The sequence below is a fragment of the Syngnathus floridae genome, chromosome 9 (assembly GCF_059516105.1).
Source record: "Syngnathus floridae isolate MCC-2025c chromosome 9, RoL_Sflo_1.0, whole genome shotgun sequence".
Taxonomy (NCBI): Eukaryota; Metazoa; Chordata; class Actinopteri; order Syngnathiformes; family Syngnathidae; genus Syngnathus; species Syngnathus floridae.
In genome coordinates, this window is record NC_142421.1 from 13,015,136 (window position 1) to 13,029,760 (window position 14,625).

A 14,625-nucleotide genomic window follows, 5' to 3' on the forward strand; every position below is an offset into this window, starting at 1 on the left:
ATCAGAAACTTTGTAAAGTGGACATTGATCAATAGAGATTAAATCATTTGAATCATAAATTTTTATATGTAACTTAGCATTTCGAAGACATAATTAATCTAACTGAAATAATGAAATTTTATAATTGGACCAGTGAAAATTTGGATTCGGGCAACAGAAGGCTGAATTGCTAAACTTAATTGACCTTTATCAAAACAACAGAATTTAATTACACATCAACTGCGACTGACTTATAGGATGCATATTTCAGCTTGAAGGGGTGAGGGCCATAAGAAAGTTGGAATTCTGGATAGTCAGCAAAATAGTAATACAGGGCACTACTTAATTAAAAAAGAATACAGTAGGGCTTTAAATAACAAATACATTGACATGACCCTTGCGACAATTGATTTAAATGGCAATTTATGATAGGCACTTGGGGTTAGGATTAACAATCCATCCATCCATCCATTACTGGTGCGGCTTGTCCTTACGAGGGCCACGGATGATTAACAATAATAACTAGAATTATTAATTTCTGTAGAAATTGCGTGTGAAGGCGAAGAGGCTGAATAAAAATTCGGGGAAAGCTACAAGATTATATTTAAATTTGGAACGTGTTGAATTGGTCAGAAAATTGATAAAAATATAGAAAGAATTTTGTAAAATTGGGCGTGAATTTTAAAGTTGAAAATTTGAAATTTTCCACAAGTGGAAAGTTTTGGCATAGGTAGGCATAAGATGAACAGTTAAAAAATTGAAATGGGTTGAGTCAGTGGGGGGAAAAAAAAAAGAAGAAAAAAGGAAAACTAGAAGAAATTAGAAGGGAAAAAATGAAATTTTGCAAAATGTTATCGCAATGTTGGAAGTGAGGATGTGAAATTTGAATCTAGGAAGTGAAAGAAGATGAATGGAAGGTATTGTATGGAAGTGGATAAGGGATATTGGAGGTGCCACGACGAATGGATGGTGAAATATTGGATTGGGGTTTCTGAATTTCTCGGGGACCGTGAATGTTCAGAATATTTGGCATGGGTATGTGGAGTGTGTTGGGAGTGGAATGAAGTGAATCAGATGGGTTACGTGGAAGTGGTTAAGCTATGAATAAATAAATAAATAAATAAATGAAAAGAGGCAGAAGAATGCAGAAGAAGTTAAATAATAAAGTCAAGGCAAGTGAAGTTTATTTATATAGCCCACAAGCAAGTCTCAAAGGGCTTCAAATGTACAAAAAATTGCCAATTTAAAATACAAGAACAATAAGTGTGAGGGCCACAATGATGATCATGACAGCAAAAATATTTCTAATTGGTTTTGATAGGTACAAAGGGGGAACATGGAAGAAAGTTTTCAAAATTTGTGATATAGCGTGACTCAATTATCAAGAGTAAGTATTTCTTTTTAATTCTAAGAATTGGCATTAACAAAAATGAGAACGATAATCCAAGGTTATAGTGTAAGTGGCAGGAGGAAGCTGTGTATATTTTTTAAAAACATTATTTTCAGTATCATTATTTCTTAGGAGGGTCAGTAATGCTTGTGAGGAGATGAATGAAGGAACAAGGTAACAGTAAAAGGGAGTGCTCTAAAAATGTTTGGTTCTTTGCCAGAGGTAGTTATTTGGAGGGATGAATTTAAACTGAAAGCAAAATGGAACTGTTTAGTGGAAGAAATATGGGAAGGTAGAAATATTGAAGTTACAGCTCAACACAAAGTGTCAAATAGTCTAAGTGTGAGATGTGAGCAAACTAAATGGGGAGTTAAATCATGTTCCAGTATTATGCATATTGGCAAACGATGTGAGGACAAGAGACCAGACAACTAGATATTAATTTTGGATTTAAAATAAAAAAGGAAAATTTTAATTGAGGAGAAAATTTTGCGTGCGGAGGGTTCTTTTTACAATTTAATATTGTATGTTTTATGTGTGTGTTGTGGCATGACAGTTTGTCTGTAATGCTGTATGAATGTCAAGTCTGTACTTGGGATGTGGTGTTTGTGTATTGTGAATGGTTAACATGATTCAAGGTTGGGGTGATGTGATCACAGCAGAGGATAACATTCCTCTCACCTGAAAAATATAAAGATACTACAGATTTGAAAAAGCAAGATTGATCAGAGCTCATTTTGGACTAAATATGGGTTTAGGATTACTCTGGGGCACCATTGACAACAAAAGACTTCAATGGAGAAGGCCCATTTCAAGATTATGACCAGACGTGACTATACCAGCATTGACAATCAAGACTCTGAGCCAAGACAACAACTCTGGACTTACCTGACAATGTGACGAAATGTATGTGACGGAATTTGTGATGACTTGTGAAGGGATAGGGTCGAAAGACAAAAAACCCGCATAGCCACGATAACAGATAGGCTCACATCTCTTTGGATAAAGTATATAAGCAGACAAGTATATTCACGTAATCAACCAATAAAGACGACATAACTAGACATTCTTTGATAATACGATAATAACAGAAGTTGCTACAACTTCATGATTCAATATGTATTTCTGTGCACTGCATAATAAATGTCTTTTGATATATTGCCCAAATAGCTGAATGACCTTTAGAGAACTGTGTGATGCATGCCTGATGTTTTTTCTCTAAATCATGGACACGGCCACAGTCGTCGTGACCGTTCAGTATTTGATTATATCTTGTGTTTTATAACTTGTGTTTTGACTAAACGCCATATGTTGCCTAATGCGAGACGCCATCTTTTTGATTACTACTGAACGTTCTGCACAGAGGGAAATATCTTGGCCTAACAAAGAAAAGATACGGTTGGAAACATGATTAAACTAAGAATATAATGACGTAAACCAAGACATGAAGTATCAAAAGCACAAACTTTACATAGCCAGGTAAGAGCAATAGATTAATGATGTCACAACCAAAAGCTAACATAAATTCGCACAAGACGACACAATTGGAAGAATGCGGTACGATAGTGTATGTCCGAGATTGGAGGAGAATGTGCACAGGAAGGCCACGTGGAGATAAAACCAGCTGGTGCCAGAAAGAGCCACCCGAGAACTCGGCCAAAGATGATCGCCAAGGCCGAGAGACGGGATGGAAGACAACAGCCCCCACCCGAGAATTCGGCCAAAGATGATCGCCAAGGCCGAGAGACGGGATGGAAGACAACAGCCCCCACCCGAGAATTCGGCCAAAGATGATCGCCAAGGCCGAGAGACGGGATGGAAGACAACAGCCTCCTCCACACACACACACACCAACAGCCCCCACCTACACACCGAATCGCCCATAACCAGCACCACTCCCATGGAAGCAGACTCTCCTTCGAACTTGCCCCACCCCGAAGACTCATCGCCCATCAATCCCAGCCCACAATGTGCTACTGAATATAAAACTGATCTAACAACCTTGGACTTTGCCTTTTCTGAATGGAGACTTTCCGCTCTTGAAGGGCCCAGCGCTGTATTGTACTTTCCTGAAAACAGAGCTTTTTGAACAAGAATTGTGATTGAACTCAACCAACCTGTGTAAGTCTAATTTCTGCTTCAGTGTCTTTGCATTTTCCTAAGTCTGAAGAAATCAAACGAGCACGCAGTGAGTAAATTGAATAACAGGTGATTGGCAAAGGCTTTTGCCGTGAGGCGCAGATAACGCGCTCCCTAAATTGTGGGCAAAATCCAACAAATGGTGACCATCCGACGTGATTTCTTCAGAAGGAAGAGTGCAGGCTCCAGGAAAGGATTATTCCTCGTCCGCTCTTGCTCAGCAACATTGCAGCCCGATTGGCACAAACGGTAAGAGGACATTTTTTCTCTCTCCCAGTTCAAGCAATGTTGTGGAGTGAAGGCGGAATGCAGGGAATGATAATTTCAGCTGTGTGTTCAGGAAAGATTGTTGCTTAGTTGTTTGTTGTTAGATATTTAGGCTTGTGTGGAACTTGGTAAAAGTGATTTTTGGGAAAAAGAAAGAAAGAGAAAGGTGGTGAGGACTTCGTCTGATCAACGAAGGGCGCTCACACCGTAGAGAACTTGTGGGGTGCCAGTGACTAGCATATGGGCACCCGGAGTGGCCTCAATAGGAGACGCTCGGGGACTTGTACTGTCGCCTGAGGTCAAGGTCGATTGATTCGGCCAGGCCACCACACGGGTCGGGGACTCGTAAAAAAAAAAAAAAAAAAAAAAAAAGGTGAAGGCGTCGCTGATATAGCAGGACGGATGCCTAGCGACTCCAATAGTGTGACCTTAGAACATTATAGGGCTGTCTAAGGCAAGGGACATCTGGGATGTCCGAGTCGCGGTAAAATATATTATTGTGATTGTGTGAGAATGGTAATGTATAATAGGTCCTATTGTTTATATTGTGGCAGCAGCGGGGTTAAGAGTGTATCTCTGTGAAGATTCTGTGCAAAACTGCGCGGGTGCTGAATCGGTGGCTTCTGAGCGAACGAGTGAAAGAGACGAGGGGTGAGTGCGGGGTTCATACTGTATTTCTTGTTTCCTACTATCCCTTTTCTTCCGCTACCTGTATTTATTTGTTCTGGCTGTGTTTTGTCAAAAGAACGGGGTGATAACAGTTGGTGGAGCACATTGTGATGCTTGTGAAACTGGCAGTGTCAAATTTTTGCTGAGACAACGGGGAGGAGAAAGACTGAGACTGAGACTGACATAAAGTAACAGACTATTGCGATAGAAGACGGGCCCAACCGGGACAATTAAACGGACGTTTAGAGGAGTCAGAAAAGACAACTTATAAAAGAATCAGCATGGAATTTAAGTGGAAGGAAGAGATTCTAAAAGTGGAGGTGGAGAAATTTGGAAAAGCTAATATCACGGTGCGACAACAATTGGATCTTGTGTGGCCCTGTTTGGGAGAATTGGCTGGAAATAAGGCTAAAGAAAAGACAAAATTAGTAAGAAAAGTTCGTGAGCAAATAGATCAAGGGCAAAAATGTGGTTTTTTCCCGCGAGATTCGGAACATGTTGACGTACTCAAGGCAGTGGCAATAATTATGGCTGGATTTGAGGAATTGGCACGCGAATTGGAGGAAATGCAAAACGATAAAAGAATTATGTTCAAAAAACGTATCTGTGAAGCACGTCGCCGCAAAGTGGCAAAAATGATGACTGTCCTATTTCAATTGGCGGCGGCATTAAAATTAGCACGGAGCGACAATGTCGCAGTAGTGACAGGATCTGGAGAGAGGCCAGATAAGGGGGAAATAGCTCGGGCTCCCCCTCCACGGCCGGTAGATCCACCGACGTCATCCGCTATGCAAATTGCCAAATCAGCAGCTATGGGGGAAGAGAGAGCAGAGATCCAGGCCCCGATTGCTGAAATTGTTCGGGGAACAGTACAATATGAGGTAACTGACCGCCCGCCCAGGGGTAAAGCGAGAGGGGGGGCTTCCGCTAATTATGTGCCGAGATTATCTTCTTCTACAGGCGCGGAGCCCGACGAGCGGGGGGAGTTGGACCCGGAAGCTGAATTGGTGAGGTGCTGGAGTATTAGGGAAGACCGCTGCAAGCCACGAGCGTATGTTGCTAAAAATAACCACGCACAGGGTTGTGGAGTATACTGGAAAAAGGAACTTTATGATACAGTAGCCCAGGGGGTACGACAAACGGTACATGATGTACTCTCTTCTGAGTTTGAAGATGAGATAGAGACAGAGGATCCACAGGCGCGGGCCCTGGGTAAGCAGCAGGAGGAGGAGAAAGAAGGCCCCTCTCTGGGAACTTGGCCAACCTTATCAAACGCAGACAGCGATAAGGGACGAGGCGAAACACACACAACCTCCCATGACAAGGCAGAAACAAACATTGTACAATATCAAACTCGATCAGCCACAAAGCCCCAAATTCAGGCACCATTGTTAACAACACCGCATGACCCTCAAACCCGCATTTACTCCCCCTTTAGCCTCACAGACCGCGCTTGTCTGACCGACAAGCTGCCCGCTCCTAGTGGAGGCGGTGCAATATTCATGCAGAGATTTACAGACGCAACACAAGGACTGGCATTGGCAATGGGCGATTTAAGGGCCATTTGTGGGACTAAACTAACTTTTCAGGAGCTGAGGAATCTAGAGGAGCTTGCCGGCACTAACAACTTGCGGGACGAGCTCCCGCTTACGGGCGCGATTCTACGCGAGGTCGGTAGCGCCATGCGACGAATGTTTCCTGCCCCTCTGGGGCTTTTGTCGAGCTGTGTTTTTCAGATGGGGAAGAGTGAGACAGGCTTGGCATATTTGTCACGTACCCGACGCGAGTGGACAGAGGCCTCTGGGATGGATCCATCAGCTAGCCTGTTGATGACGCAGCTATATCGGGAAGCGGTTTTGAAAGGCAGCCCTGTAGAAGTGGCTGACCAGCTAAGAGATGATCCGTCACTAACAAACGCTGATCAGGCTGAGTGGAAAACACATTTTTTACACCGTCACTCAAGATTTCAGGAGAAAGAAAAAGCAAATGTGGATAAAGAGGAGGCAATGAGAATAGAACTTTTGCAATTACAGGTGCAGGAAGCGAAACGGGCGAATACTGCCTATAAGAAAGACAGGCAAATGACGCAACAAACATCACTGGCTACTTCAGGACAGGCCTCTTCTTCTGCTCACGCGCAAATACCAGGTGAGGCAATGCCAACACAATGTTTCATGAATAATCCAAATCCCAATTATCAGGGATATAAAAAGGGCCGGGGGCGTGGACAGAGGGGTCGGGGTGGAGGGGGACCGGGTGCTCGGGGCGGTGTGTGTTATTACTGCCGAGGCTGGGGGCACTGGGTGAGGGACTGCCCGTACCTATCAACTACCTACCCGCCTGCGCAAACATCTGGATTTGCCCAGTATCATCCACAAGGGCAAATGGCGCCGCAAGGGAGTTTCCAAATGGCACCGGCACAAAGTCAGTTTTTGCCCCAGCTGCCTGCCCCACCGACTCAACTGGCGTTACCAGCCCCAGCGCCGACACCGACAATACCAGGTGCTCAACTGGCCCTGACGTACCCGGGACAGTACCCTATACAACAATAGGGCTGCCCGAGTGGCCTCAACATGCAGGGTCTGGCAGATCCCTGCATCCCGGTGATGGTGGAAGGACAGACCCTCCAGTTCATGCTGGACACGGGAGCAAGGTACTCTACAATTTGTGAACTTCCTCCACGCCTCGGTGTCACCAACCACACCGTCACTCTCGTCGGCTTCTCGGGACTGCCTGATTCTCTGCCATTAACCGGCCCTGCCATCGTTGAGGTGGGTAAACAAAGACTCGAACATTCTTTTGTGTTTTCATCAAAGTGCCCACTAAATCTCATGGGGAGAGACCTGCTCATCAAATGTGGAGCTTGCATTTGGTGTACAACAAAAGGACTGCAAGTGACTTTTCCTGATGGAACTAAGTATGAGTGTGCACACTGGTCCGGAAAGGCATACACCATGCTCTCCACCTACCCGACGGCTGAACAAGAACAATATGCTGACATTTACTGGGCGGTCCTGAACCCTGAGTCACCGGCTGAGGTTGGGGTACGCGCGCTGTTTCAACTTTGGTCCCCCTGGCTGTTGACCTTGTACCCCTTTGATCAACCAGCGGACCCACTGCATTGTACATTGTACTATGATCGCACATCCAATCTGGTTTATCAAGAGGCTTTTGCCAAACAAATTGAGGGACACCAATGGAAATTGGTGTCTGATTTTGTGTATATAACCATCAAAGGCATTGCCTCGCATGTATCCTTGACGCCTGAACAGGGGGATTGGTATGAGATGAGCGCGTTCGCGGAGCCACACATCACGCTTGCAATTGGGGCACAACATCAGGCAAAGGATTTGGGACCTATGGTAAAACAGTGTGTACAAGTTAAAGATTGGGTCCCAACTTCCTGGCCGTCCGTCGAATATTCTGTGTCTGCGTCAGCCTATCGAATTCCGGCAAACACATTGAATTCTTCGGTTTTGGAACATCAACAAATTTCACGAGATCACGGGTGCGAGAAAACCGATCATCCCAGGGCCGAGTCTATGCTTGTGTCACTACCGGGGGGGCTGTGGTCGCGGGGCCCGACGGATGTTGGGTTTTGCGCGGCAGTCGCCCCGGTGGTGTTTGCCGTCTCCACTCTTTCCCCAGTCTGGCAGAACCAGTACCGCCGGGACCAGGGAGCAGAGCAGGGAATTCGAGAGACTATCGCGGGCCTAAAAGCATCAGGGGTGTTGGAGTACTCTCAGTCATCATGGAACACTCCCATCCTGCCTGTGGAAAAAGCAGCTGGAGGGTATCGTATGGCACACGATCTCAGACGCATTAACGCCATTGTCATTACTCCAACGAGTCCTGTACCAAATCCATTTACGGCCCTCAGTATAATTGATCACACACATGCATTCTTTACCGTGATTGATTTGGCAAACGCATTCTTTTGCCTTCCCCTAGCTGAGGAAGTGCGTGATATCTTCTCATTCACATATGAGGGGGAACAACTCCGCTACACCAGATTACCTCAAGGTTTTTTGCTGTCACCAGGAATCTTTAATCAAGTGTTGAAAGACCTTTTGTCTCCACTCACCTTGCCTAGCGGCGTGGTATTGATTCAGTATGTGGATGACCTGTTGCTGGCGGCACCAACAGACACCACATGTCTGGAAGCCACTGATCTGCTATTGCGACATCTACACAAGTGTGGTTTCAAGGTTTCTAGGGAGAAATTACAATGTTGCCGGGCGACAGTATCCTTTTTGGGACGAATGTTGTCACGGACAGGGACCGCCATCTCACCGACACACCGTGAATCAATTTTATCACACCCCAGACCACAAACTGTGCGAGACATCCTGTCATTTTTGGGACTAGCAGGGTATAGTCGTAATTATGTGGCAGACTATGGAGAACTGACAGCACCCTTGCGAGCCCTGATTGCGGCGAAGGGGATGCGCAACCGAACTGCAGTTTTAGATTGGGACACCCAGTCCGAGAGCGCGTTCATCTCGCTCAAACAGGCGCTGGCTACAGCAGCAGAGCTACACCGACCAGACTACACAAAGCCTTTCTATTTGGATGTGTCTGAAAAGACCGCCACAATTGGCGGCGTTCTTTTTCAGAAGGGGGGAGGGGACAGACAAGTCTTGATGTACACAAGTGTACAGCTCGACCAGACAGAAAAAAGACACCCACCATGCACCAGATACGTGGCAGGACTGGCAAAAATCTTGCAGAAAACTGCACACATTGTGATGCTTCACCCACTTACAGTACTCACAACACATAGTGTAATGGCGTTCGTAACATCTACAGCATTTACACTATCCCCATTGAGACAAGGCCGGGTAGAGAAGATTGTGAGTGCACCGCATATTACATACACACACAAGGGCATCAACATGGCAGACGCGCTTTTGGAAGGGGAACAGCATCAGTGCGAAAGGAGAGCAGTGGAGCAGTCTAAGATCAGACCAGAGTTACAAGGGGACGCATACCCGGATGCGGAAATGAATTTGTACACTGACGGTTGTTGTTTCAGAGATCCCAACGCAGGAGGCTTACGGACCGCCTATGCGATAGTGGAGCAAAACATGCAGGGTCAGTTGGAAGTCAAAGAAACAGAAAAAATGGAAGGGAAACAATCAGCACAACGGGCAGAGCTCAGAGCCGTGGTAAGAGCGCTAGAACTGGCAGAAGGTAAAAGTGTGAATGTGTATACAGACTCGGCATATGTTTGTGGAGTTGTACATGTGGAATTGATGCAATGGCTTAGAGCAGGGTTTTTGACAGCAACAGGGAAGCCAATTAAACATCAGGAAGAAGTGATGAGGTTGCGGGAGGCCTTGATGAAACCCAGCAAGGTCGCGGTGATCAAATGCAAAGGACATAGTAAGGGCACAACTTGGGTAGAGAAAGGAAATGAGGCCGCGGATCAGGCAGCCAAACAGACAGCAGGGTACCGGCCGGTATACCAAATGATGAGCACCGAGGTAGATCCGGTCGAAATGTTTCCAAAGATAACGGTAGAGACCTTGTTAGAAGACCAAAAACAGGCTTCCCCAGAAGAAAAAACAGCTTGGAAGGCTAATAGAGCGTCCAAGGATGACACTGGCTTGTGGCGGCATCCAGACGGACGTCCTATTCCCTCGGCTCGACGGCTCCGTGTCCTGGTAGAGGAGGCGCATGGGGCAGCACACGTGGGTAAGAAGCAAATAACACGATCACTTTTGCACTGGTGGCACCCACACATGCGAGACACAATTGACAGGGTGGTGGATAATTGTCAGGTGTGTCAATTGCACAATGTTCGGCCAACTATGAAACCTCTCCAAGGGACGTTTCCATTGCCCCGGCAACCGGGTGAGGAAATACAAATTGATTTTACTGATATGCTTGATCGGGTGAGAGGACAGCGATATTTGCTGGTGATTGTGGACACGTTCACACGATGGCCCGAGGCATATCCATGTAAACGCGAGGACGCGGCCTCTGTCATCAAGGCCTTGGTGAACCAGTATATTCCAACTCACGGCTTTCCTCGGCGTATTCGATCAGATAACGGACGGCATTTTAAAAACAAAGATCTTCAAAGGGTAGAAAAAATTCTGGGACTCAAACATGTTTTCGGAACCGTCTATCGCCCACAATCACAAGGGAAGGTCGAAAGGATGAATCAGACCCTAAAAAACCGAATGGCCAAAATAATGGCAGAAACCAAATTGACATGGCTGGATGCGCTGCCGCTAGCATTGTTGTCCATTCGAAGCTCAGTCAGTTCACAGACCAAGTTCACACCGTACGAGCTCTCTAGAGGACAGCAGTTCCCCGGACCAGCAGCAGGAACAGGGACGGAGGAAAAAATGGAGCCCCTCAGGTATAAGCCGTACTTCGAGGCGCTCAACCGTCTTGTTCGATTATTCTCCAAACAGGTCAGCACGACAGAGAAAAGCAGTGAGAACCCGGTGGAGACTCTCACTACATCATGGGTCTACTTGAAAAGTTTGAAGAGAAAGTGGGCCGAGCCAAGATGGACCGGTCCGTACGAAGTAACCGAGAGGACGTCCCACGCCCTCCGCTTGAGGGGAAAAGGGGCAACATGGTTCCACTTGAGCCAGTGCGCCCCAGCCCACTGCGGGGAAGCGGCGCAGGACGACGACTGATGCATTGGATGACACTGTCCTGTACGGTATTAATCATAACACTCATTGTTGTAGTACCGCTCGCAGACATTTTCAAATTCCAAGGCATTTTTGAACCTACGAGAGGAGAGACACAAGTGACATTAAGGTGGCGTCGGGAACAGCCGCCACTCAAACAGGTTGACACGTGCTTGGAACGATTTAGAGGTCTGTCCCTGGACTACACCCTGGGCACCACGCGAACCTATCAGTTTGATGTGTGCCAAGTTTTCGTCTGTCAGACAACTCCGGGACAGAGGGGAGTGTCCAGAAAAGTTGCTAAAATTAGCGATCTGTATTTGTGCCCTTACGATCCTTCTGAGTGCGACACTTGGGGTTCTGTAGTAGCTTATACTGGCTCGTGGGTCCCAACTAATCCGATAAAAAATTTTGAATTGTCAAGGGGGGAATTGACTAAGGCAGAAACAGACACTCAAATTTTACTTACAATAACCACTTTCAATGCTGACCCAAATTACAGACAAATTGAGACATGGAGAGCATGCCGGGGGGATCCGAAGGGCTATTATCTTTTCTTTGGGGCCGATATAGAGGGGACTGATCCCCTGGGGTTGATCAAGATTCGATTAATAACTCCCGGAGCTAGTGCGCCCCCGGCGGACAAATTGTTGCTGCCCACGGCAAAAGTTAAGGTCTTTGATACTGACAGTCTTACGCTTCCGCAGAGATTTCTAGCATCCACAGGGGTAGATGCCATGACTAATGTATGGATGCAAACAGCAACTGATGTGGCTAAACGCACACAGGCTAGTAATTGTATTGTGTGTGCTCCCCCCAGACCATTGTTACGAGTAGTGCCCTCCGCGTTCGGGAGGTCTAGAGGCACGGGCCAGAACCTTGAACCAGCCACAAAACCGGATTGGTACTGTTTAATAGAGTTAATGTCTAAAGATAATGTGAGCCCTTTGTGTCGGGGTTATGATGAAGTGTTTCCCTTGGCACCCGACATGGAACCACCAACGTTCCAGGTCCCTATGGTAGGAAATCATACGTGTGTGGTGAGAGATTTGAGGACATCTGACGCTCTGCTTTTGGGGAGGGTACCGTTGGAATTGTGTACCCACTTTGTGAACTTGACAGGAAATCGGAGCGCGAAAAGGTTGGTGAAGAGCAGAGCAGATATCTGGTGGTGGTGCGGCGGTAGGCGTTTGGTGGGATGGCTGCCCCCACATTGGGAAGGGACTTGTGCTCTGGTGTCATTGATCTCCCCTGTGACTTTGTTCTCTATAGGCGGCGACCTTGCAGACTATTCGGGCTGGTCCGCCAGGAGGCAGTACGGGAGGAGGGTCCGTAGGGACTATTTATCAGATGTGACGCGTACCACCTCCCCCGTTTACATAGACGCTATTGGAGTTCCCCGTGGAGTCCCAGATGAGTATAAATTGGCTGACCAGGTAGCTGCGGGCTTTGAGTCTATTTTTCTCTGGGTGACCCCAAACAAAAATGTGGATCGAATTAATTATGTTCATTATAATCAGCAGAGGCTGGCTAACTTTACGACAGAGGCAGTAACAGCGATTCATGGGCAGTTGGCCGCCACGTCATTGATGACCCACCAGAATCGTGTAGCACTAGATATGGTGCTGGCAGAGAGAGGAGGAGTGTGTTCCATGTTTAAAGATGAGTGTTGCACGTACATTCCTAACAATACGGCCCCAGACGGCACACTCACTAGAGCCCTCCGCGGGCTCAGGGCCCTTTCCCTGGAAATGTCGTCTAACTCGGGCCTGGGTGTGCGTTGGTGGGATAAGTGGGTGAGTAAGTGGTTTGGTAGATACGCGGGAATGATAGGGTCAGCGATAACGGCAGTAGTGGGAACTATGGGTGTGTTTGTGCTTTGTGGCTGTTGTTGTTTTCCGTGTATCCGCTCCCTTTGCCAGAAGGTGATGGTGACGGCCATTGTGGGGAGGCAGGAACAGCCCCCCGGGTACATGATGTCCACATTACTAATGAATCCGGAGGCGGTACTGAGGCTGGTTGAGGTGGCCGCGGAGGACCCACAGTAAGGCATTTATAATTGTGATGGAGCTAGAAAGGCGCACGGCTGGAACGGGGGGGTGGTCAACAGAGGGAGCATGAACACATACGGATTTTTGGTGACCTCAGTTAAACTGAGGTCAACAGAGGGAGTGAAGGGATAGGGTCGAAAGACAAAAAACCCGCATAGCCACGATAACAGATAGGCTCACATCTCTTTGGATAAAGTATATAAGCAGACAAGTATATTCACGTAATCAACCAATAAAGACGACATAACTAGACATTCTTTGATAATACGATAATAACAGAAGTTGCTACAACTTCATGATTCAATATGTATTTCTGTGCACTGCATAATAAATGTCTTTTGATATATTGCCCAAATAGCTGAATGACCTTTAGAGAACTGTGTGATGCATGCCTGATGTTTTTTCTCTAAATCATGGACACGGCCACAGTCGTCGTGACCGTTCAGTATTTGATTATATCTTGTGTTTTATAACTTGTGTTTTGACTAAACGCCATATGTTGCCTAATGCGAGACGCCATCTTTTTGATTACTACTGAACGTTCTGCACAGAGGGAAATATCTTGGCCTAACAAAGAAAAGATACGGTTGGAAACATGATTAAACTAAGAATATAATGACGTAAACCAAGACATGAAGTATCAAAAGCACAAACTTTACATAGCCAGGTAAGAGCAATAGATTAATGATGTCACAACCAAAAGCTAACATAAATTCGCACAAGACGACACAATTGGAAGAATGCGGTACGATAGTGTATGTCCGAGATTGGAGGAGAATGTGCACAGGAAGGCCACGTGGAGATAAAACCAGCTGGTGCCAGAAAGAGCCACCCGAGAACTCGGCCAAAGATGATCGCCAAGGCCGAGAGACGGGATGGAAGACAACAGCCCCCACCCGAGAATTCGGCCAAAGATGATCGCCAAGGCCGAGAGACGGGATGGAAGACAACAGCCCCCACCCGAGAATTCGGCCAAAGATGATCGCCAAGGCCGAGAGACGGGATGGAAGACAACAGCCTCCTCCACACACACACACACCAACAGCCCCCACCTACACACCGAATCGCCCATAACCAGCACCACTCCCATGGAAGCAGACTCTCCTTCGAACTTGCCCCACCCCGAAGACTCATCGCCCATCAATCCCAGCCCACAATGTGCTACTGAATATAAAACTGATCTAACAACCTTGGACTTTGCCTTTTCTGAATGGAGACTTTCCGCTCTTGAAGGGCCCAGCGCTGTATTGTACTTTCCTGAAAACAGAGCTTTTTGAACAAGAATTGTGATTGAACTCAACCAACCTGTGTAAGTCTAATTTCTGCTTCAGTGTCTTTGCATTTTCCTAAGTCTGAAGAAATCAAACGAGCACGCAGTGAGTAAATTGAATAACAGGTGATTGGCAAAGGCTTTTGCCGTGAGGCGCAGATAACGCGCTCCCTAAATTGTGGGCAAAATCCAACACTTGCTTTGTTT

The 14,625-nt window shown here is 46.6% G+C and overlaps 1 long non-coding RNA gene across 2 annotated transcripts; it reads left to right on the plus strand.

Annotated features, from left to right (window-relative positions):
- The first annotated feature begins 271 nt into the window (after positions 1-271).
- On the plus strand, positions 272-14,448 carry LOC148393597 (uncharacterized). Of its 2 annotated transcripts, none has more exons than XR_015860430.1 (3): positions 272-3,490; positions 4,330-4,426; positions 10,870-14,448. It is a non-coding gene; the product is annotated as an uncharacterized LOC148393597 (long non-coding RNA). The 2 variants fall into 2 exon arrangements; XR_015860431.1 differs by having other exon boundaries at positions 4,333-4,426.
- The last annotated feature ends 177 nt before the right edge of the window (positions 14,449-14,625 follow it).